The sequence below is a fragment of the Musa acuminata genome, chromosome BXJ1-8 (assembly GCF_036884655.1).
Source record: "Musa acuminata AAA Group cultivar baxijiao chromosome BXJ1-8, Cavendish_Baxijiao_AAA, whole genome shotgun sequence".
Classification (NCBI taxonomy): Eukaryota; Viridiplantae; Streptophyta; class Magnoliopsida; order Zingiberales; family Musaceae; genus Musa; species Musa acuminata.
The window spans coordinates 39615381-39636065 of NC_088334.1; the positions used below are offsets into that span (position 1 = coordinate 39615381).

The window sequence follows — 20685 nt, forward strand, 5'->3', positions numbered from 1 at the left end:
AGTCTCGTGGGGCTCGGAGAGAGCTTTCCGGAATGGAGCCGCAATAGCGATTCCGAGTTCGTTCGAGATAGTCCCGATGGTTTCGGCGCGCGCTTGCCGTGTCCGGTACGCGGTCGGCCTCGTGGGCATCGGAGGGATCCGACAATGGCGATTCCGAGATCGTTCGAGAGGTTTCGGGGCTCCGGTAGTCGATGCGCCGTCCGCGACGTGAACAAAGGCGAAGGACGACGCACACAAAACGAGTGCGATCATACCAGCACTAAAGCACCGAATCCCATCAGAATTCCGAAGTTAAGCTTGCTTGGGCGAGAGTAGTACTAGGATGGGTGACCCCCTGGGAAGTTCTCGTGTTGCACTCCTTTTTGCGCCCCGAGCGGCCAAAAGACTTAAAACTCTCTTTTAACCTTTTCAATTTTTCCAGCATTATGGCCAACAATAAATATGTCATTAACATATATATAGCAGGAGAATAATGAAATCATCATCTAAAAATTTCTTCATAAAACATACAATGACCAGACTTGGTTCTAGGATGGGTGACCCCCTGGGAAGTCCTCGTGTTGCACTCCTTTTTGTGCCCCGAGCGGCCAAAACCTCTCCCGTCGAACTCCGAGGCGATGGTTTTGGGCCTCGGAATTTGCCGTGACCGCTACGCAGTCGGTCTCGTGGGGCTCGGAGAGAGCTTTCCGGAATGGGGCCGCAATAGCGATTCCGAGTTCGTTCGAGATAGTCCCGATGGTTTCGGCGCGCGCTTGCCGTGTCCGGTACGCGGTCGGCCTCGTGGGCATCGGAGGGATCCGACAATGGCGATTCCGAGATCGTTCGAGAGGTTTCGGGGCTTCGGTCGTCGATGTGCCGTCCGCGACGTGCACAAAGGCGAGGGACGACGCACACAAAACGAGTGCGATCATACCAACACTAAAGCACCGAATCCCATCAGAACTCCGAAGTTAAGCCTGCTTGGGCGAGAGTAGTACTAGGATGGGTGACCCCCTGGGAAGTCCTCGTGTTGCACTCCTTTTTGGGCCCCGAGCGGCCAAAAGACTTACTTAAATCTCTCTTTTAAGCTTTTCAATTTTTCCAGCATTATGGCCAACAATAAATATGTCATTAACATATATATAGCAGGAGAATAATGAAATCATCATCTAAAAATTTCTTCATAAAACATACAATGACCATACATGGTTCTAGGATGGGTGACCCCCTGGGAAGTCCTCATGTTGCACTCCTTTTTGCGCCCCGAGCGGCCAAAACCTCTCCCGTCGACCTCCGAGGCGATGGTTTTGGGCCTCGGAATTTGCCGTGACAGCTACGCAGTCAGTCTCGTGGGGCTCGGAGAGAGCTTTCCGGAATGGGGCCGCAATAGCGATTCCGAGTTCGTTCGAGATAGTCCCGATGGTTTCGGCGCGCGCTTGCCGTGTCCGGTACGCGGTCGGCCTCGTGGGCATCGGAGGGATCCGACAATGGCGATTCCGAGATCGTTCGAGAGGTTTCGGGGCTTCGGTCGTCGATGTGCCGTCCGCGACGTGCACAAAGGCGAGGGACGACGCACACAAAACGAGTGCGATCATACCAACACTAAAGCACCGGATCCCATCAGAACTCCGAAGTTAAGCCTGCTTGGGCGAGAGTAGTACTAGGATGGGTGACCCCCTGGGAAGTCCTCGTGTTGCACTCCTTTTTGGGCCCCGAGCGGCCAAAAGACTTACTTAAATCTCTCTTTTAAGCTTTTCAATTTTTCCAGCATTATGGCCAACAATACATATGTCATTAACATATATATAGCAGGAGAATAATGAAATCATCATCTAAAAATTTCTTCATAAAACATACAATGACCAGACATGGTTCTAGGATGGGTGACCCCCTGGGAAGTCCTCGTGTTGCACTCCTTTTTGTGCCCCGAGCGGCCAAAACCTCTCCCGTCGAACTCCGAGGCGATGGTTTTGGGCCTCGGAATTTGCCGTGACCGCTACGCAGTCGGTCTCGTGGGGCTCGGAGAGAGCTTTCCGGAATGGGGCCGCAATAGCGATTCCGAGTTCGTTTGAGATAGTCCCGATGGTTTCGGCGCGCGCTTGCCGTGTCCGGTACGCGGTCGGCCTCGTGGGCATCGGAGGGATCCGACAATGGCGATTCCGAGATCGTTCGAGAGGTTTCGGGGCTCCGGTCGTCGATGCGCCGTCCGCGACGTGCACAAAGGCGAGGGACGACGCACACAAAACGAGTTCGATCATACCAGCACTAAAGCACCGGATCCCATCAGAACTATGAAGTTAAGCTTGCTTGGGCGAGAGTAGTACTAGGATGGGTGACCCCCTGGGAAGTCCTCGTGTTGCACTCCTTTTTGGGCCCCGAGCGGCCAAAAGACTTACTTAAAACTCTCTTTTAAGCTTTTCAATTTTTCCAGCATTATGGCCAACAATAAATATATCATTAACATATATATAGCAGGAGAATAATGAAATCATCATCTAAAAATTTCTTCATAAAACATACAATGACCAGACATGGTTCTAGGATGGGTGACCCCCTGGGAAGTCCTCGTGTTGCACTCCCTTTTGCGCCCCGAGCGGCCAAAACCTCTCCCGTCGACCTCCGAGGCGATGGTTTTGGGCCTCGGAATTTGCCGTGACCGCTACGCAGTCAGTCTCGTGGGGCTCGGAGAGAGCTTTCCGGAATGGGGCCGCAATAGCGATTCCGAGTTCGTTCGAGATAGTCCCGATGGTTTCGGCGCGCGCTTGCCGTGTCCGGTACGCGGTCGGCCTCGTGGGCATCGGAGGGATCCGACAATGGCGATTCCGAGATCGATCGAGAGGTTTCGGGGCTCCAGTAGTCGATGCGCCGTCCGCGACGTGAACAAAGGCGAGGGACGACGCACACAAAACGAGTGCGATCATACCAGCACTAAAGCACCGAATCCCATCAGAACTCCGAAGTTAAGCTTGCTTGGGCGAGAGTAGTACTAGGATGGGTGACCCCCTGGGAAGTCCTCGTGTTGCACTCCTTTTTGCGCCCCGAGCGGCCAAAAGACTTACTTAAAACTCTTTTTTAAGCTTTTCAATTTTTCCAGCATTATGGCCAACAATAAATATGTCATTAACATATATATAGCAGGAGAATAATGAAATCATCATCTAAAAATTTCTTCATAAAACATACAATGACCAGACATGGTTCTAGGATGGGTGACCCCCTGGGAAGTCCTCGTGTTGCACTCCTTTTTGTGCCCCGAGCGGCCAAAACCTCTCCCGTCGAACTCCGAGGCGATGGTTTTGGGCCTCGGAATTTGCCGTGACCGCTACGCAGTCAGTCTCGTGGGGCTCGGAGAGAGCTTTCCGGAATGGGGCCGCAATAGCGATTCCGAGTTCGTTCGAGATAGTCCCGATGGTTTCGGCGCGCGCTTGCCGTGTCCGGTACGCGGTCGGCCTCGTGGGCATCGGAGGGATCCGACAATGGCGATTCCAAGATCGTTCGAGAGGTTTCGGGGCTCCGGTCGTCGATGCGCCGTCCGCGACGTGAACAAAGGCGAGGGACGACACACACAAAATGAGTGCGATCATACCAGCACTAAAGCACCGGATCCCATCAGAACTCCTAAGTTAAGCCTGCTTGGGCGAGAGTAGTACTAGGATGGGTGACCCCCTGGGAAGTCCTCGTGTTGCACTCCTTTTTGCGCCCCGAGCGGCCAAAAGACTTACTTAAAACTCTCTTTTAAGCTTTTCAATTTTTCCAGCATTATGGCCAACAATAAATATGTCATTAACATATATATAGCAGGAGAATAATGAAATCATCATCTAAAAATTTCTTCATAAAACATACAATGACCAGACATGGTTCTAGGATGGGTGACCCCCTGGGAAGTCCTCGTGTTGCACTCCTTTTTGCGCCCCGAGCGGCAAAAACCTCTCCCGTCGAACTCCTTGGTGATGGTTTTGGGCCTCGGAATTTGCCGTGACCGCTACGCAGTCAGTCTCGTGGGGCTCGGAGAGAGCTTTCCGGAATGGGGCCGCAATAGCGATTCCGAGTTCGTTCGAGAAAGTCCCGATGGTTTCGGCGCGCGCTTGCCGTGTCCGGTACGCGGTCGGCCTCGTGGGCATCGGAGGGATCCGACAATGGCGATTCCGAGATCGTTCGAGAGGTTTCGGGGCTCCGGTCGTCGATGCGCCGTCCGCGACGTGCACAAAGGCGAGGGACGACGCACACAAAACGAGTTCGATCATACCAGCACTAAAGCACCGGATCCCATCAGAACTATGAAGTTAAGCTTGCTTGGGCGAGAGTAGTACTAGGATGGGTGACCCCCTGGGAAGTCCTCGTGTTGCACTCCTTTTTGGGCCCCGAGCGGCCAAAAGACTTACTTAAAACTCTCTTTTAAGCTTTTCAATTTTTCCAGCATTATGGCCAACAATAAATATATCATTAACATATATATAGCAGGAGAATAATGAAATCATCATCTAAAAATTTCTTCATAAAACATACAATGACCAGACATGGTTCTAGGATGGGTGACCCCCTGGGAAGTCCTCGTGTTGCACTCCCTTTTGCGCCCCGAGCGGCCAAAACCTCTCCCGTCGACCTCCGAGGCGATGGTTTTGGGCCTCGGAATTTGCCGTGACCGCTACGCAGTCAGTCTCGTGGGGCTCGGAGAGAGCTTTCCGGAATGGGGCCGCAATAGCGATTCCGAGTTCGTTCGAGATAGTCCCGATGGTTTCGGCGCGCGCTTGCCGTGTCCGGTATGCGGTCGGCCTCGTGGGCATCGGAGGGATCCGACAATGGCGATTCCGAGATCGATCGAGAGGTTTCGGGGCTCCGGTAGTCGATGCGCCGTCCGCGACGTGAACAAAGGCGAGGGACGACGCACACAAAACGAGTGCGATCATACCAGCACTAAAGCACCGAATCCCATCAGAACTCCAAAGTTAAGCTTGCTTGGGCGAGAGTAGTACTAGGATGGGTGACCCCCTGGGAAGTCCTCGTGTTGCACTCCTTTTTGCGCCCCGAGCGGCCAAAAGACTTACTTAAAACTCTTTTTTAAGCTTTTCAATTTTTCCAGCATTATGGCCAACAATAAATATGTCATTAACATATATATAGCAGGAGAATAATGAAATCATCATCTAAAAATTTCTTCATAAAACATACAATGACCAGACATGGTTCTAGGATGGGTGACCCCCTGGGAAGTCCTCGTGTTGCACTCCTTTTTGTGCCCCGAGCGGCCAAAACCTCTCCCGTCGAACTCCGAGGCGATGGTTTTGGGCCTCGGAATTTGCCGTGACCGCTACGCAGTCAGTCTCGTGGGGCTCGGAGAGAGCTTTCCGGAATGGGGCCGTAATAGCGATTCCGAGTTCGTTCGAGATAGTCCCGATGGTTTCGGCGCGCGCTTGCCGTGTCCGGTACGCGGTCGGCCTCGTGGGCATCGGAGGGATCCGACAATGGCGATTCCGAGATCGTTCGAGAGGTTTCGGGGCTTCGGTCGTCGATGTGCCGTCCGCGACGTGCACAAAGGCGAGGGACGACGCACACAAAACGAGTGCGATCATACCAACACTAAAGCACCGGATCCCATCAGAACTCTGAAGTTAAGCCTGCTTGGGCGAGAGTAGTACTAGGATGGGTGACCCCCTGGGAAGTCCTCGTGTTGCACTCCTTTTTGGGCCCCGAGCGGCCAAAAGACTTACTTAAATCTCTCTTTTAAGCTTTTCAATTTTTCCAGCATTATGGCCAACAATAAATATGTCATTAACATATATATAGCAGGAGAATAATGAAATCATCATCTAAAAATTTCTTCATAAAACATACAATGACCATACATGGTTCTAGGATGGGTGACCCCCTGGGAAGTCCTCATGTTGCACTCCTTTTTGCGCCCCGAGCGGCCAAAACCTCTCCCGTCGACCTCCGAGGCGATGGTTTTGGGCCTCGGAATTTGCCGTGACCGCTACGCAGTCAGTCTCGTGGGGCTCGGAGAGAGCTTTCCGGAATGGGGCCGCAATAGCGATTCCGAGTTCGTTCGAGAAAGTCCCGATGGTTTCGGCGCGCGCTTGCCGTGTCCGGTACGCGGTCGGCCTCGTGGGCATCGGAGGGATCCGACAATGGCGATTCCGAGATCGTTCGAGTGGTTTCGGGGCTCCGGTCGTCGATGCGCCGTCCGCAACGTGCACAAAGGCGAGGGACGACGCACACAAAACGAATTCGATCATACCAACACTAAAGCACCGGATCCCATCAGAACTCCGAAGTTAAGCGTGCTTGGGCGAGAGTAGTACTAGGATGGGTGACCCCCTGGCAAGTCCTCGTGTTGCACTCCTTTTTGCGCCCCGAGCGGCCAAAAGACTTACTTAAAACTCTCTTTTAAGCTTTTCAATTTTTCCAGCATTATGACCAACAATAAATATATCATTAACATATATATAGCAGGAGAATAATGAAATCATCATCTAAAAATTTCTTCATAAAACATACAATGACCAGACATGGTTCTAGGATGGGTGACCCCTTGGGAAGTCCTCGTGTTGCACTCCTTTTTGCGCCACGAGCGGCCAAAACCTCTCCCGTCGACCTCCGAGGCGATGGTTTTGGACTTCGGAATTTGCCGTGACCGCTACGCAGTCAGTCTCGTGGGGCTCGGAGAGAGCTTTCCTGAATGGGGCCGCAATAGCCATTCCGAGTTCGTTCGAGAAAGTCCCGATGGTTTCGGCGCGCGCTTGCCGTGTCCGGTACGCGGTCGGCCTCGTGGGCATCGGAGGAATCCGACAATGGCGATTCCGAGATCGTTCGAGAGGTTTTGGGGCTCCGGTCGTCGATGCGTCGTCCGCGACGTGCACAAAGGTGAGGGACGACGCACACAAAACGAGTGCGATCATACTAGCACTAAAGCACCGGATCCCATCAGAACTCCGAAGTTAAGCCTGCTTGGGCGAGAGTAGTACTAGGATGGGTGACCCCCTGGGAAGTCATCGTGTTGCACTCCTTTTTGCGCCCCGAGCGGCCAAAAGACTTACTTAAAACTCTCTTTTAAGCTTTTCAATTTTTCCAGCATTATGGCCAACAATAAATATGTCATTAACATATATATAGCAGGAGAATAATGAAATCATCATCTAAAAATTTCTTCATAAAACATACAATGACCAGACATGGTTCTAGGATGGGTGACCCCTTGGGAAGTCCTCGTGTTGCACTCCTTTTTGCGCCCCGAGCGGCCAAAACCTCTCCAGTCGACCTCCGAGGCGATGGTTTTGGGCCTCGGAATTTGCCGTGACCGCTACGCAGTCAGTCTCGTGGGGCTCGGAGAGAGCTTTCCGGAATGGGGCCGCAATAGCGATTCCGAGTTCGTTCGAGAAAGTCCCGATGGTTTCGGCGCGCGCTTGCCGTGTCCGGTACGCGGTCGGCCTCGTGGGCATCGGAGGGATCCGACAATGGCGATTCCGAGATCGTTCGAGAGGTTTCGGGGCTCCGGTCATCGATGCGCCGTCCGCGACGTGCACAAAGGCGAGGGACGACGCACACAAAACGAGTGCGATCATACCAGCACTAAAGCACCGGATCCCATCAGAACTTCGAAGTTAAGCCTGCTTGGGCGAGAGTAGTACTAGGATGGGTGACCCCCTGGGAAGTCCTCGTGTTGCACTCCTTTTTGGGCCCCGAGCGGCCAAAAGACTTACTTAAATCTCTCTTTTAAGCTTTTCAAAAGACTTACTAGTATATGGAGGTAATAGCCTTAAGGTTGAAGGCTACACTGACTCAAGTTTTCAGTTTGATGTCAATGATAGCAAGTCGAATTCAGGGTATGTGTACACCTTGAATGGAGGAGCAGTGTGCTGGAAGAGTTCCAAGCAAGATACCACTGCTGACTCGACCACAGAGGCGGAGTACATTGCTGCATCAGATGCAGCAAAGGAGGGAGTCTGGGTGAAGAAGTTCATCACAGATTTGGGAGTCGATACAGATAGCGACAAGTCGACTTCCTTATATTGCGACAACTATAGGGTGATTACTCAAATAAGGGAACCCGGGTCTCATCAGAAGTGTTTTGAGGAGGTTCCAGCTTATAAGAGAGATCGTAACCCGAGGAGATGTAGCAGTGGAAAGAGTTCCATCCGAAGATAACATTGCAGATCCACTAACAAAGCCATTGTCTCAGATTGTCTTTGAGCGTCATAGGGGTCTGATGGGGATCAGACACATAGGTGATTGGCTTTAGGTCAAGTGGGAGATTGCTAGTCATAAGTGCCCAGCAAGCCAATCACGTGAGTGATGGCACGTGTGACTTGATACAGAATCTTTTTGCTTATTATATTTTGGCGTATATCACTTTATAACTATTGCATAAATGCATATATATTGTGATGTCCTTGGATTTGTGCAATGGGAATCGGATCGTGATGAGATCACGATAATGAGATCGATTCACCTTTAAACACATATCCTAAATAATCCCGGTCATAGGTTACTCGAGAGGGACATCGTGATAACCGGATAGACTGGTGTGCTGTATACCCGTCCATATGATGGATGCAGCTGGTCTCATAGCTGCTCGTGTAGGGACACTAGGGATACAGTACAGGTGCTCATTGGAGAATAAGTTCACTGATTGATCCGCTTACGGAATGCTGGATGGTTGATGATGCCTTATTGTCAGACAACAATTCCGTAGTCCTAGTGGTGTATCTGGTTCTTAGACTTGAGACACCAAGGATGTCCTGTATGAGTGCTCCACTCTTTGATACCAGACTTATAGGTTTGGCTGTTCCCAGATCTAGTACAGCTGGTCATTGGGAGTGGTAGTCGACCTTACGAGGGCTATTGAGTGTCGATAGAGGATCATCCACTCTCGGTATCATGAGAGGAATATCCCATGTGTTCTTGCTCAGACAAATCCCTGGCCAGGGTCATTCGGGTTGAGAGAGAAAGAGTTCTCCGGGAGAATCCGATTAGAGCGAGACTCGAGTAGAAACCGTATGGGTCTGACAGCACCATGCTCGATATACGGTCTCTGGGATATTAGATGGATGAGGGACTATAGGTACATGGTAACTGAGGACAAACAGGTCCAATGGATTGGATTCCCATGTATCGTCTGGGGACTACGGCGTAGTGGCCTAGTACTTCCGTAGTCGATGAGTCGAGTGAATTATTACAGAGATAATAATTCACTTAGTTAGAAGGAGTTCTGACAGGTATGACTCACGGCCAGCTCGATATTGGGCCTAGAGGGTCACACACATATGGTAGGCATTGCGATGAGTAGAGGTTCGGATATGAGATATCCGACGGAGCCCTTGTCTTATTGGATGCAGATCCAATACCCACTAGGGAAAGGACCCATTAGGGTTTTGACACGGGATCTCTATAAATAGGAGGGATTCACAGCCTCATAGGCTAGAGTCTTTGCTTGCCCTTCCTATTCTCCTCTCCCTCTCCACCTCAGAGTAGGCCTGGAGTTTTGAGGAGCGTCGTCGCAACCCTGCTGTGTGGATCACCGCTAGAGAGGAGGACGCTTGACCTCCTTCACCCTCTCCTAAGGATCTGCAAGGAAACAGGGATATACGATCTCCCTAGGTAACACAATCTCTATACGCAGTTTTGTGTTTTTGCGGATTTTGCGCACCAATCTTCGCACGACGATGAACATCTTTTTGGGAATCGGGGATTTTTGTTTTCTTGTTCTTCCGCTGCGCATATGATGTCGCCCCCCCAATGATTTCCCAACACTAGGATGGGTGACCCCCTGGGAAGTCCTCGTGTTGCACTCCTTTTTGCGCCCCGAGCGGCCAAAAGACTTACTTAAAACTCTCTTTTAAGCTTTTCAATTTTTCCAGCATTATGGCCAACAATAAATATGTCATTAACATATATATAGCAGGAGAATAATGAAATCATCATCTAAAAATTTCTTCATAAAACATACAATGACCAGGCATGGTTCTAGGATGGGTGACCCCTTGGGAAGTCCTCGTGTTGCACTCCTTTTTGCGCCCCGAGCGGCCAAAACCTCTCCCGTCGACCTCCGAGGCGATGGTTTTGGGCCTCGGAATTTGCCGTGACCGCTACGCAGTCAGTCTCGTGGGGCTCGGAGAGAGCTTTCCGGAATGGGGCCGCAATAGCGATTCCGAGTTCGTTCGAGAAAGTCCCGATGGTTTCGGCGCGCGCTTGCCGTGTCCGGTACGCGGTCGGCCTCGTGGGCATCGGAGGGATCCGACAATGGCGATTCCGAGATCGTTCGAGAGGTTTCGGGGCTTCGGTCGTCGATGTGCCGTCCGCGACGTGCACAAAGGCGAGGGACGACGCACACAAAACGAGTGCGATCATACCAGCACTAAAGCATCGGATCCCATCAGAACTCCGAAGTTAAGCCTGCTTGGGCGAGAGTAGTACTAGGATGGGTGACCCCCTGGGAAGTCCTCGTGTTGCACTCCTTTTTGGGCCCCGAGCGGCCAAAAGACTTACTTAAATCTCTCTTTTAAGCTTTTCAATTTTTCCAGCATTATGGCCAACAATAAATATATCATTAACATATATATAGCAGGAGAATAATGAAATCATCATCTAAAAATTTCTTCATAAAACATACAATGACCAGACATGGTTCTAGGATGGGTGACCCCCTGGGAAGTCCTCGTGTTGCACTCCCTTTTGCGCCCCGAGCGGCCAAAACCTCTCCCGTCGACCTCCGAGGCGATGGTTTTGGGCCTCGGAATTTGCCGTGACCGCTACGCAGTCAGTCTCGTGGGGCTCGGAGAGAGCTTTCCGGAATGGGGCCGCAATAGCGATTCCGAGTTCGTTCGAGATAGTCCCGATGGTTTCGGCGCGCGCTTGCCGTGTCCGGCACGCGGTCGGCCTCGTGGGCATCGGAGGGATCCGACAATGGCGATTCCGAGATCGTTCGAGAGGTTTCGGGGCTCCGGTCGTCGATGCGCCGTCCGCGACGTAAACAAAGGCGAGGGACGACGCACACAAAACGAGTGCGATCATACCAGCACTAAAGCACCGGATCCCATCAGAACTCCTAAGTTAAGCCTGCTTGGGCGAGAGTAGCACTAGTATGGGTGACCCCCTGGGAAGTCCTCGTGTTGCACTCCTTTTTGCGCCCCGAGCGGCCAAAAGACTTACTTAAAACTCTCTTTTAAGCTTTTCAATTTTTCCAGCATTATGGCCAACAATAAATATGTCATTAACATATATATAGCAGGAGAATAATGAAATCATCATCTAAAAATTTCTTCATAAAACATACAATGACCAGACATGGTTCTAGGATGGGTGACCCCCTGGGAAGTCCTCGTGTTGCACTCCTTTTTGCGCCCCGAGCGGCAAAAACCTCTCCCGTCGAACTCCGAGGCGATGGTTTTGGGCCTCGGAATTTGCCGTGACCGCTACGCAGTCAGTCTCGTGGGGATCGGAGAGAGCTTTCCGGAATGGGGCCGCAATAGCGATTCCGAGTTCGTTCGAGAAAGTCCCGATGGTTTCGGCGCGCGCTTGCCGTGTCCGGTACGCGGTCGGCCTCGAGGGCATCGGAGGGATCCGACAATGGCGATTCCGAGATCGTTCGAGAGGTTTCGGGGCTTCGATCGTCGATGTGCCGTCCGCGACGTGCACAAAGGCGAGGGACGACGCACACAAAACGAGTGCGATCATACCAGCACTAAAGCACCGGATCCCATCAAAACTCCGAAGTTAAGCTTGTTTGGGCGAGAGTAGTACTAGGATGGGTGACCCCCTGGGAAGTCCTCGTGTTGCACTCCTTTTTGGGCCCCGAGCGGCCAAAAGACTTACTTAAAACTCTCTTTTAAGCTTTTCAATTTTTCCAGCATTATGGCCAACAATAAATATATCATTAACATATATATAGCAGGAGAATAATGAAATCATCATCTAAAAATTTCTTCATAAAACATACAATGACCAGACATGGTTCTAGGATGGGTGACCCCCTGGGAAGTCCTCGTGTTGCACTCCTTTTTGCGCCCCGAGCGGCCAAAACCTCTCCCGTCGACCTCCGAGGCGATGGTTTTGGGCCTCGGAATTTGCCGTGACCACTACGCAGTCAGTCTCGTGGGGCTCGGAGAGAGCTTTTCGGAATGGGGCCGCAATAGCGATTCCGAGTTCGTTCGAGAAAGTCCCGATGGTTTCGGCGCGCGCTTGTCGTGTCCGGTACGCGGTCGGCCTCGTGGGCATCGGAGGAATCCGACAATGGCGATTCCGAGATCGTTCGAGAGGTTTTGGGGCTCCGGTCGTCGATGCGCCGTCAGCGACGTGCACAAAGGTGAGGGACGACGCAAACAAAACGAGTGCGATCATACTAGCACTAAAGCACCGGATCCCATCAGAACTCCGAAGTTAAGCGTGCTTGGGCGAGAGTAGCACTAGAATGGGTGACCCCCTGGGAAGTCCTCGTGTTGCACTCCTTTTTGTGCCCCGAGCGGCCAAAAGACTTACTTAAAACTCTCTTTTAAGCTTTTCAATTTTTCCAGCATTATGGCCAACAATAAATATATCATTAACATATATATAGCAGGAGAATAATGAAATCATCATCTAAAAATTTCTTCATAAAACATACAATGACCAGACATGGTTCTAGGATGGGTGACCCCCTGGGAAGTCCTCGTGTTGCACTCCTTTTTGCGCCCCGAGCGGCCAAAACCTCTCCCGTCGACCTCCGAGGCGATGGTTTTGGGCCTCGAAATTTGCCGTGACCGCTACGCAGTCAGTCTCGTGGGGCTCGGAGAGAGCTTTCCGGAATGGGGCTGCAATAGCGATTCCGAATTCGTTCGAGAAAGTCCCGATGGTTTCGGCGCGCGCTTGCCGTGTCCGGTACGCGGTCGGCCTCGTGGGCATCGGAGGGATCCGACAATGGCGATTCCGAGATCGTTTGAGAGGTTTCGGGGCTCCGGTCGTCGATGTGCCGTCCGCGACGTGCATAAAGGCGAGGGACGACGCACACAAAATGAGTGCGATCATACCAGCACTAAAGCACCGGATCCCATCAGAACTCCGAAGTTAAGCGTGCTTGGGCGAGAGTAGTATTAGAATGGGTGACCCCCTGGGAAGTCCTCGTGTTGCACTCCTTTTTGCGCCCCGAGCGGCCAAAAGACTTACTTAAAACTCTCATTTATGCTTTTCAATTTTTCCAGCATTATGGCCAACAATAAATATGTCATTAACATATATATAGCAGGAGAATAATGAAATCATCATCTAAAAATTTCTTCATAAAACATACAATGACCAGACATGGTTCTAGAATGGGTGACCCCCTGGGAAGTCCTCGTGTTGCACTCCTTTTTGCGCCCCGAGCGGCCAAAACCTCTCCTGTCGACCTCCGAGGCGATGGTTTTGGGCCTCGGAATTTGCCGTGACCGCTACGCAGTCAGTCTCGTGGGGCTCGGAGAGAGCTTTCCGGAATGGGGCCGCAATAGCGATTCCGAGTTCGTTCGAGAAAGTCCCGATGGTTTCGGCGCGCGCTTGCCGTGTCCGGTACGCGGTCGGCCTCGTGGGCATCGGAGGGATCCGACAATGGCGATTCCGAGATCGTTCGAGAGGTTTCGGGGCTCCGGTCGTCGATGCGCCGTCCGCGACGTGCACAAAGGCGAGGGACGACGCACACAAAACGATTGCCATCATACCAGCACTAAAGCAACGGATCCCATCAGAACTCCGAAGTTAAGCCTGCTTGGGCGAGAGTAGTACTAGGATGGGTGACCCCCTGGGAAGTCCTCGTGTTGCACTCCTTTTTGCGCCCCGAGCGGCCAAAAGACTTACTTAAAACTCTCATTTAAGCTTTTCAATTTTTCCAGCATTATGGCCAACAATAAATTTGTCATTAACATATATATAGCAGGAGAATAATGAAATCATCATCTAAAAATTTCTTCATAAAACATACAATGACCAGACATGGTTCTAGAATGGGTGACCCCCTGGGAAGTCCTCGTGTTGCACTCCTTTTTGCACCCCGAGCGGCCAAAACCTCTCCCGTCGACCTCCGAGGCGATGGTTTTGGGCCTCGGAATTTGCCGTGACCGCTACGCTGTCAGTCTCGTGGGGCTCGGAGAGAGCTTTCCGGAATGGGGCCGCAATAGCGATTCCGAGTTCGTTCGAGAAAGTCCCGATGGTTTCGGCGCGCGCTTGCCGTGTCCGGTACGCGGTCGGCCTCGTGGGCATCGGAGGGATCCGACAATGGCGATTCCGAGATCGTTCGAGAGGATTCGGGGCTCCGGTCGTCGATGCGCCGTCCGCGACGTGCACAAAGGCGAGGGACGACGCACACAAAACTATTGCGATCATACCAGCACTAAAGCACCGGATCCCATCAGAACTCCGAACTCAAGCGTGCTTGGTCGAGAGTAGTACTAGGATGGGTGACCCCCTGGGAAGTCCTCGTGTTGCACTCCATTTTGCGCCCCGAGCGGCGAAAAGACTTACTTAAAACTCTCTTTTAAGCTTTTCAATTTTTCAAGCATTATGGCCAACAATAAATATGTCATTAACATATATATAGCAGGAGAATAATGAAATCATCATCTAAAAATTTCTTTATAAAACATACAATGACCAGACATGGTTCTAGGATGGGTGACCCCCTGGGAAGTCCTCGTGTTGCACTCCTTTTTGCGCCCCGAGCGGCCAAAACCTCTCCCGTCGACCTCCGAGGCGATGGTTTTGGGCCTCGGAATTTGCCGTGACCGCTACGCAGTCAGTCTCGTGGGGCTCGGAGAGAGCTTTCCGGAATGGGGCCGCAATAGCGATTCCGAGTTCGTTCGAGAAAGTCCCGATGGTTTCGGCGCGCGCTTGCCGTGTCCGGTACGCGGTCGGCCTCGTGGGCATCGGAGGGATCCGACAATGGCGATTCCGAGATCGTTCGAGTGGTTTCGGGGCTCCGGTCGTCGATGCGCCGTCCGCGACGTGCACAAAGGCGAGGAACGACGCACACAAAACGAGTGCGATCATACCAGCACCGGATCCCATCAGAACTCCGAAGTTAAGCGTGCTTGGGCGAGAGTAGTATTAGGATGGGTGACCCCCTGGGAAGTCCTCGTGTTGCACTCCTTTTTGCGCCCCGAGCGGCCAAAAGACTTACTTAAAACTCTCTTTTAAGCTTTTCAATTTTTCCAGCATTATGGCCAACAATAAATATGTCATTAACATATATATAGCAGGAGAATAATGAAATCATCATCTAAAAATTTCTTCATAAAACATACAATGACCAGACATGGTTCTAGGATGGGTGACCCCCTGGGAAGTCCTCGTGTTGCACTCCTTTTTGCGCCCCGAGCGGCCAAAACCTCTCCCGTCGACCTCCGAGGCGATGGTTTTGGGCCTCGGAATTTGCCGTGACCGCTACGCAGTCAGTCTCGTGGGGCTCGGAGAGAGCTTTCCGGAATGGGGCCGCAATAGCGATTCCGCGTTCGTTCGAGAAAGTCCCGATGGTTTCGGCGCGCGCTTGCCGTGTCCGGTACGCGGTCGGCCTCGTGGGCATCGGAGGGATCCCACAATGGTGATTTCGAGATCGTTCGAGAGGTTTCGGGGCTCCGGTCGTCGATGCGCCGTCCGCGACGTGCACAAAGGCGAGGGACGACGCACACAAAACGAGTGCGATCATACCAGCACTAAAGCACCGGATCCCATCAGAACTCCGAAGTTAAGCCTGCTTGGGTGAGAGTAGTACTAGGATGGGAGACCCCCTGGGAAGTCCTCGTGTTGCACTCCTTTTTGCGCCCCGAGCGGCCAAAAGTCTTACTTAAAACTCTATTTTAAGCTTTTCAATTTTTCCAGCATTATGGCCAACAATAAATATGTCATTAACATATATATAGCAGGAGAATAATGGAATCATCATCTAAAAATTTCTTCATAAAACAAACAATGACCAGACATTGTTCTAGGATGGGTGACCCCCTGGGAAGTCCTCGTGTTGCACTCCTTTTTGCGCCCCGAGCGGCCAAAACCTCTCCCGTCGACCTCCGAGGCGATGGTTTTGGGCCTCGGAATTTGCCGTGACCGCTACGCTGTCAGTCTCATGGGGCTCGGAGAGAGCTTTCCGGAATGGGGCCGCAATAGCGATTCCGAGTTCGTTAGAGAAAGTCCCGATGGTTTCGGCGCGCGCTTGCCGTGTCCGGTACGCGGTCGGCCTCGTGGGCATCGGAGGGATCCGACAATGGCGATTCCGAGATAGTTCGAGAGGTTTCGGGGCTCCGGTCGTCGATGCGCCGTCCGCGACGTGCACAAAGGCGAGGGACGACGCACACAAAATGAGTGCGATCATACCAGCACTAAAGCACCGGATCCCATCAGAACTCCGAAGTTAAGCGTGCTTGTGCGAGATTAGTACTAGGATTGGTGACCCCCTGGGATGTCCTCGTGTCGCACTCCTTTTTGCGCCCCGAGCGGCCAAAAGACTTCCCCTGGGATGTCCTCGTGTCGCACTCCTTTTTGCGCCCCGAGCGGCCAAAAGACTTACTTAAAACTCTCTTTTAAGCTTTTCAATTTTTCCAGCATTATGGCCAATAATAAATATGTCATTAACATATATATAGCAGGAGAATAATGAAATCATCATCTAAAAATTTCTTCATAAAACATACAATGACCAGACATGGTTCTAGGATGGGTGACCCCCTGGGAAGTCCTCGTGTTGCACTCCTTTTTGCGCCCCGAGCGGCCAAAACCTCTCCTGTCGACCTCCGAGGCGATGGTTTTGGGCCTCGGAATTTGCCGTTACCGCTACGCAGTCAGTCTCGTGGGGCTCGGAGAGAGCTTTCCGGAATGGGGCCGCAATAGCGATTCCGAGTTCGTTCGAGAAAGTCCCGATGGTTTCGGCGTGCGCTTGCCGTTTCCGGTACGCGGTCGGCCTCGTGGGCATCGGAGGGATCCGACAATGGCGATTCCGAGATCGTTCGAGAGGTTTCGGGGCTCCGGTCGTCGATGCGCCGTCCGCGACGTGCACAAAGGCGAGGGACGACGCACACAAAACGATTGCCATCATACCAGCACTAAAGCACCGGATCCCATCAGAACTCCGAAGTTAAGCCTGCTTGGGCGAGAGTAGTACTAGGATGGGTGACCCCCTCGGAAGTCCTCGTGTTGCACTCCTTTTTGCGCCCCGAGCAGCCAAAAGACTTACTTAAAACTCTCTTTTAAGCTTTTCAATTTTTCCAGCATTATGGCCAACAATAAATATGTCATTAACATATATATAGCAGGAGAATAATGAAATCATCATCTAAAAATTTCTTCATAAAACATACAATGACCAGACATGGTTCTAGAATGGGTGACCCCCTGGGAAGTCCTCGTGTTGCACTCCTTTTTGCGCCCCGAGCGGCCAAAACCTCTCCCGTTGACCTCCGAGGCGATGGTTTTGGGCCTCGGAATTTGCCGTGACCGCTACGCTGTCAGTCTCGTGGGGCTCGGAGAGAGCTTTCCGGAATGGGGCCGCAATAGCGATTCCGAGTTCGTTCGAGAAAGTCCCGATGGTTTCGGCGCGCGCTTGCCGTGACCGGTACGCGGTCGGCCTCGTGGGCATCGGAGGGATCCGACAATGGCGATTCCGAGATCGTTCGAGAGGTTTCGGGGCTCCGGTCGTCGATGCGCCGTCCGCTACATGCACAAAGGCGAGGGACGACGCACACAAAACTAGTGCGATCATACCAGCACTAAAGCACCGGATCCCATCAGAACTCCGAAGTTAAGCATGCTTGGTCGAGAGTAGTACTAGGATGGGTGACCCCTTGAGAAGTCCTCGTGTAGCACTACTTTTTGCGCCCCGAGCGGCCAAAAGACTTACTTAAAACTCTCTTTTAAGCTTTTCAATTTTTCCAGCATTATGGCCAACAATAAATATGTCATTAACATATATATAGCAGGAGAATAATGAAATCATCATCTAAAAATTTCTTTATAAAACATACAATGACCAGACATGGTTCTAGGATGGGTGACCCCCTGGGAAGTCCTCGTGTTGCACTCCTTTTTGCGCCCCGAGCGGCCAAAACCTCTCCCGTCGACCTCCGAGGCGATGGTTTTGGGCCTCGGAATTTGCCGTGACCGCTACGCAGTCAGTCTCGTGGGGCTCGGAGAGAGCTTTCCGGAATGGGGCCGCAATAGCGATTCCGCGTTCGTTCGAGAAAGTCCCGATGGTTTCGGCGCGCGCTTGCCGTGTCCGGTACGCGGTCGGCCTCGTGGGCATCGGAGGGATCCCACAATGGTGATTTCGAGATCGTTCGAGAGGTTTCGGGGCTCCGGTCGTCGATGCGCCGTCCGCGACGTGCACAAAGGCGAGGGACGACGCACACAAAACGAGTGCGATCATACCAGCACTAAAGCACCGGATCCCATCAGAACTCCGAAGTTAAGCCTGCTTGGGTGAGAGTAGTACTAGGATGGGAGACCCCCTGGGAAGTCCTCGTGTTGCACTCCTTTTTGCGCCCCGAGCGGCCAAAAGTCTTACTTAAAACTCTATTTTAAGCTTTTCAATTTTTCCAGCATTATGGCCAACAATAAATATGTCATTAACATATATATAGCAGGAGAATAATGGAATCATCATCTAAAAATTTCTTCATAAAACAAACAATGACCAGACATTGTTCTAGGATGGGTGACCCCCTAGGAAGTCCTCGTGTTGCACTCCTTTTTGCGCCCCGAGCGGCCAAAACCTCTCCCGTCGACCTCCGAGGCGATGGTTTTGGGCCTCGGAATTTGCCGTGACCGCTACGCTGTCAGTCTCATGGGGCTCGGAGAGAGCTTTCCGGAATGGGGCCGCAATAGCGATTCCGAGTTCGTTAGAGAAAGTCCCGATGGTTTCGGCGCGCGCTTGCCGTGTCCGGTACGCGGTCGGCCTCGTGGGCATCGGAGGGATCCGACAATGGCGATTCCGAGATAGTTCGAGAGGTTTCGGGGCTCCGGTCGTCGATGCGCCGTCCGCGACGTGCACAAAGGCGAGGGACGACGCACACAAAATGAGTGCGATCATACCAGCACTAAAGCACCGGATCCCATCAGAACTCCGAAGTTAAGCGTGCTTGTGCGAGATTAGTACTAGGATTGGTGACCCCCTGGGATGTCCTCGTGTCGCACTCCTTTTTGCGCCCCGAGCGGCCAAAAGACTTCCCCTGGGATGTCCTCGTGTCGCACTCCTTTTTGCGCCCCGAGCGGCCAAAAGACTTACTTAAAACTCTCTTTTAAGCTTTTCAATTTTTCCAGCATTATGGCCAACAATAAATATGTCATTAACATATATATAGCAGGAGAATAATGAAATCATCATCTAAAAATTTCTTCATAAAACATACAATGACCAGACATGGTTCTAGGATGGGTGACCCCCTGGGAAGTCCTCGTGTTGCACTCCTTTTTGCGCCCCGAGCGGCCAAAACCTCTCCTGTCGACCTCCGAGGCGATGGTTTTGGGCCTCGGAATTTGCCGTGACCGCTACGCAGTCAGTCTCGTGGGGCTCGGAGAGAGCTTTCCGGAATGGGGCCGCAATAGCGATTCCGAGTTCGTTCGAGAAAGTCCCGATGGTTTCGGCGTGCGCTTGCCGTGTCCGGTACGCGGTCGGCCTCGTGGGCATCGGAGGGATCCGACAATGGCGATTCCGAGATCGTTCGAGAGGTTTCGGGGCTCCGGTCGTCGATGCGCCGTCCGCGACGTGCACAAAGGCGAGGGACGACGCACACAAAACGATTGCCATCATACCAGCACTAAAGCACCGGATCCCATCAGAACTCCGAAGTTAAGCCTGCTTGGGCGAGAGTAGTACTAGGATGGGTGACCCCCTCGGAAGTCCTCGTGTTGCACTCCTTTTTGCGCCCCGAGCAGCCAAAAGACTTACTTAAAACTCTCTTTTAAGCTTTTCAATTTTTCCAGCATTATGGCCAACAATAAATATGTCATTAACATATATATAGCAGGAGAATAATGAAATCATCATCTAAAAATTTCTTCATAAAACATACAATGACCAGACATGGTTCTAGAATGGGTGACCCCCTGGGAAGTCCTCGTGTTGCACTCCTTTTTGCGCCCCGAGCGGCCAAAACCTCTCCCGTTGACCTCCGAGGCGATGGTTTTGGGCCTCGGAATTTGCCGTGACCGCTACGCTGTCAGTCTCGTGGGGCTCGGAGAGAGCTTTCCGGAATGGGGCCGCAATAGCGATTCCGAGTTCGTTCGAGAAAGTCCCGATGGTTTCGGCGCGCGCTTGCCGTGACCGGTACGTGGTCGGCCTCGTGGGCATCGGAGGGATCCGACAATGGCGATTCCGAGATCGTTCGAGAGGTTTCGGGGCTCCGGTCGTCGATGCGCCGTCCGCTACATGCACAAAGGCGAGGGACGACGCACACAAAACTAGTGCGATCATACCAGCACTAAAGCACCGGATCCCATCAGAACTCCGAAGTTAAGCATGCTTGGTCGAGAGTAGTACTAGGATGGGTGACCCCTTGAGAAGTCCTCGTGTAGCTCTACTTTTTGCGCCCCGAGCGGCCAAAAGACTTACTTAAAACTCTCTTTTAAGCTTTTCAATTTTTCCAGCATTATGGCCAACAATAAATATGTCATTAACATATATATAGCAGGAGAATAATGAAATCATCATCTAAAAATTTCTTTATAAAACATACAATGACCAGACATGGTTCTAGGATGGGTGACCCCCTGGGAAGTCCT

At 51.9% G+C, this 20685-nt stretch overlaps 27 non-coding genes and 1 pseudogene across 27 annotated transcripts; all 28 read left to right on the top strand.

Moving 5' to 3' along the window:
• The first annotated feature begins 240 nt into the window (after nucleotides 1-240).
• LOC135590095 (5S ribosomal RNA) lies at nucleotides 241-359 on the top strand. The gene has a single exon (XR_010477502.1). It is a non-coding gene; the product is annotated as a 5S ribosomal RNA (ribosomal RNA).
• Nucleotides 360-899: 540 nt separating this feature from the next.
• LOC135590347 (5S ribosomal RNA) lies at nucleotides 900-1018 on the top strand. Its single transcript, XR_010477755.1, has one exon. It is a non-coding gene; the product is annotated as a 5S ribosomal RNA (ribosomal RNA).
• Nucleotides 1019-1562: 544 nt separating this feature from the next.
• LOC135589666 (5S ribosomal RNA) lies at nucleotides 1563-1681 on the top strand. The gene has a single exon (XR_010477073.1). It is a non-coding gene; the product is annotated as a 5S ribosomal RNA (ribosomal RNA).
• Nucleotides 1682-2225: 544 nt separating this feature from the next.
• Nucleotides 2226-2344, top strand: LOC135590767 (5S ribosomal RNA). Its single transcript, XR_010478174.1, has one exon. It is a non-coding gene; the product is annotated as a 5S ribosomal RNA (ribosomal RNA).
• A 544-nt stretch (nucleotides 2345-2888) lies between these two features.
• LOC135589661 (5S ribosomal RNA) lies at nucleotides 2889-3007 on the top strand. Its single transcript, XR_010477067.1, has one exon. It is a non-coding gene; the product is annotated as a 5S ribosomal RNA (ribosomal RNA).
• A 544-nt stretch (nucleotides 3008-3551) lies between these two features.
• Nucleotides 3552-3670, top strand: LOC135589662 (5S ribosomal RNA). Its single transcript, XR_010477068.1, has one exon. It is a non-coding gene; the product is annotated as a 5S ribosomal RNA (ribosomal RNA).
• Nucleotides 3671-4214: 544 nt separating this feature from the next.
• LOC135590768 (5S ribosomal RNA) lies at nucleotides 4215-4333 on the top strand. Its single transcript, XR_010478175.1, has one exon. It is a non-coding gene; the product is annotated as a 5S ribosomal RNA (ribosomal RNA).
• Nucleotides 4334-4877: 544 nt separating this feature from the next.
• LOC135590120 (5S ribosomal RNA) lies at nucleotides 4878-4996 on the top strand. Its single transcript, XR_010477526.1, has one exon. It is a non-coding gene; the product is annotated as a 5S ribosomal RNA (ribosomal RNA).
• Nucleotides 4997-5540: 544 nt separating this feature from the next.
• LOC135590066 (5S ribosomal RNA) lies at nucleotides 5541-5659 on the top strand. Its single transcript, XR_010477472.1, has one exon. It is a non-coding gene; the product is annotated as a 5S ribosomal RNA (ribosomal RNA).
• Nucleotides 5660-6203: 544 nt separating this feature from the next.
• On the top strand, nucleotides 6204-6322 carry LOC135590782 (5S ribosomal RNA). The gene has a single exon (XR_010478188.1). It is a non-coding gene; the product is annotated as a 5S ribosomal RNA (ribosomal RNA).
• A 544-nt stretch (nucleotides 6323-6866) lies between these two features.
• On the top strand, nucleotides 6867-6985 carry LOC135590157 (5S ribosomal RNA). Its single transcript, XR_010477563.1, has one exon. It is a non-coding gene; the product is annotated as a 5S ribosomal RNA (ribosomal RNA).
• Nucleotides 6986-7529: 544 nt separating this feature from the next.
• Nucleotides 7530-7648, top strand: LOC135589468 (5S ribosomal RNA). The gene has a single exon (XR_010476876.1). It is a non-coding gene; the product is annotated as a 5S ribosomal RNA (ribosomal RNA).
• Nucleotides 7649-10314: 2666 nt separating this feature from the next.
• On the top strand, nucleotides 10315-10433 carry LOC135589452 (5S ribosomal RNA). Its single transcript, XR_010476859.1, has one exon. It is a non-coding gene; the product is annotated as a 5S ribosomal RNA (ribosomal RNA).
• Nucleotides 10434-10977: 544 nt separating this feature from the next.
• On the top strand, nucleotides 10978-11096 carry LOC135590663 (5S ribosomal RNA). Its single transcript, XR_010478069.1, has one exon. It is a non-coding gene; the product is annotated as a 5S ribosomal RNA (ribosomal RNA).
• A 544-nt stretch (nucleotides 11097-11640) lies between these two features.
• Nucleotides 11641-11759, top strand: LOC135590032 (5S ribosomal RNA). Its single transcript, XR_010477438.1, has one exon. It is a non-coding gene; the product is annotated as a 5S ribosomal RNA (ribosomal RNA).
• A 544-nt stretch (nucleotides 11760-12303) lies between these two features.
• On the top strand, nucleotides 12304-12422 carry LOC135589736 (5S ribosomal RNA). Its single transcript, XR_010477142.1, has one exon. It is a non-coding gene; the product is annotated as a 5S ribosomal RNA (ribosomal RNA).
• A 544-nt stretch (nucleotides 12423-12966) lies between these two features.
• On the top strand, nucleotides 12967-13085 carry LOC135590589 (5S ribosomal RNA). The gene has a single exon (XR_010477996.1). It is a non-coding gene; the product is annotated as a 5S ribosomal RNA (ribosomal RNA).
• A 544-nt stretch (nucleotides 13086-13629) lies between these two features.
• LOC135590525 (5S ribosomal RNA) lies at nucleotides 13630-13748 on the top strand. Its single transcript, XR_010477933.1, has one exon. It is a non-coding gene; the product is annotated as a 5S ribosomal RNA (ribosomal RNA).
• Nucleotides 13749-14292: 544 nt separating this feature from the next.
• On the top strand, nucleotides 14293-14411 carry LOC135590528 (5S ribosomal RNA). Its single transcript, XR_010477935.1, has one exon. It is a non-coding gene; the product is annotated as a 5S ribosomal RNA (ribosomal RNA).
• Nucleotides 14412-14955: 544 nt separating this feature from the next.
• LOC135591488 (5S ribosomal RNA) lies at nucleotides 14956-15066 on the top strand (annotated as a pseudogene).
• A 544-nt stretch (nucleotides 15067-15610) lies between these two features.
• LOC135589589 (5S ribosomal RNA) lies at nucleotides 15611-15729 on the top strand. The gene has a single exon (XR_010476996.1). It is a non-coding gene; the product is annotated as a 5S ribosomal RNA (ribosomal RNA).
• A 544-nt stretch (nucleotides 15730-16273) lies between these two features.
• Nucleotides 16274-16392, top strand: LOC135590572 (5S ribosomal RNA). The gene has a single exon (XR_010477978.1). It is a non-coding gene; the product is annotated as a 5S ribosomal RNA (ribosomal RNA).
• Nucleotides 16393-16993: 601 nt separating this feature from the next.
• On the top strand, nucleotides 16994-17112 carry LOC135590450 (5S ribosomal RNA). Its single transcript, XR_010477857.1, has one exon. It is a non-coding gene; the product is annotated as a 5S ribosomal RNA (ribosomal RNA).
• Nucleotides 17113-17656: 544 nt separating this feature from the next.
• LOC135590204 (5S ribosomal RNA) lies at nucleotides 17657-17775 on the top strand. The gene has a single exon (XR_010477611.1). It is a non-coding gene; the product is annotated as a 5S ribosomal RNA (ribosomal RNA).
• A 544-nt stretch (nucleotides 17776-18319) lies between these two features.
• Nucleotides 18320-18438, top strand: LOC135589590 (5S ribosomal RNA). The gene has a single exon (XR_010476997.1). It is a non-coding gene; the product is annotated as a 5S ribosomal RNA (ribosomal RNA).
• Nucleotides 18439-18982: 544 nt separating this feature from the next.
• Nucleotides 18983-19101, top strand: LOC135590573 (5S ribosomal RNA). Its single transcript, XR_010477979.1, has one exon. It is a non-coding gene; the product is annotated as a 5S ribosomal RNA (ribosomal RNA).
• Nucleotides 19102-19702: 601 nt separating this feature from the next.
• On the top strand, nucleotides 19703-19821 carry LOC135590451 (5S ribosomal RNA). The gene has a single exon (XR_010477858.1). It is a non-coding gene; the product is annotated as a 5S ribosomal RNA (ribosomal RNA).
• A 544-nt stretch (nucleotides 19822-20365) lies between these two features.
• LOC135590519 (5S ribosomal RNA) lies at nucleotides 20366-20484 on the top strand. The gene has a single exon (XR_010477926.1). It is a non-coding gene; the product is annotated as a 5S ribosomal RNA (ribosomal RNA).
• Nucleotides 20485-20685: the final 201 nt, after the last annotated feature.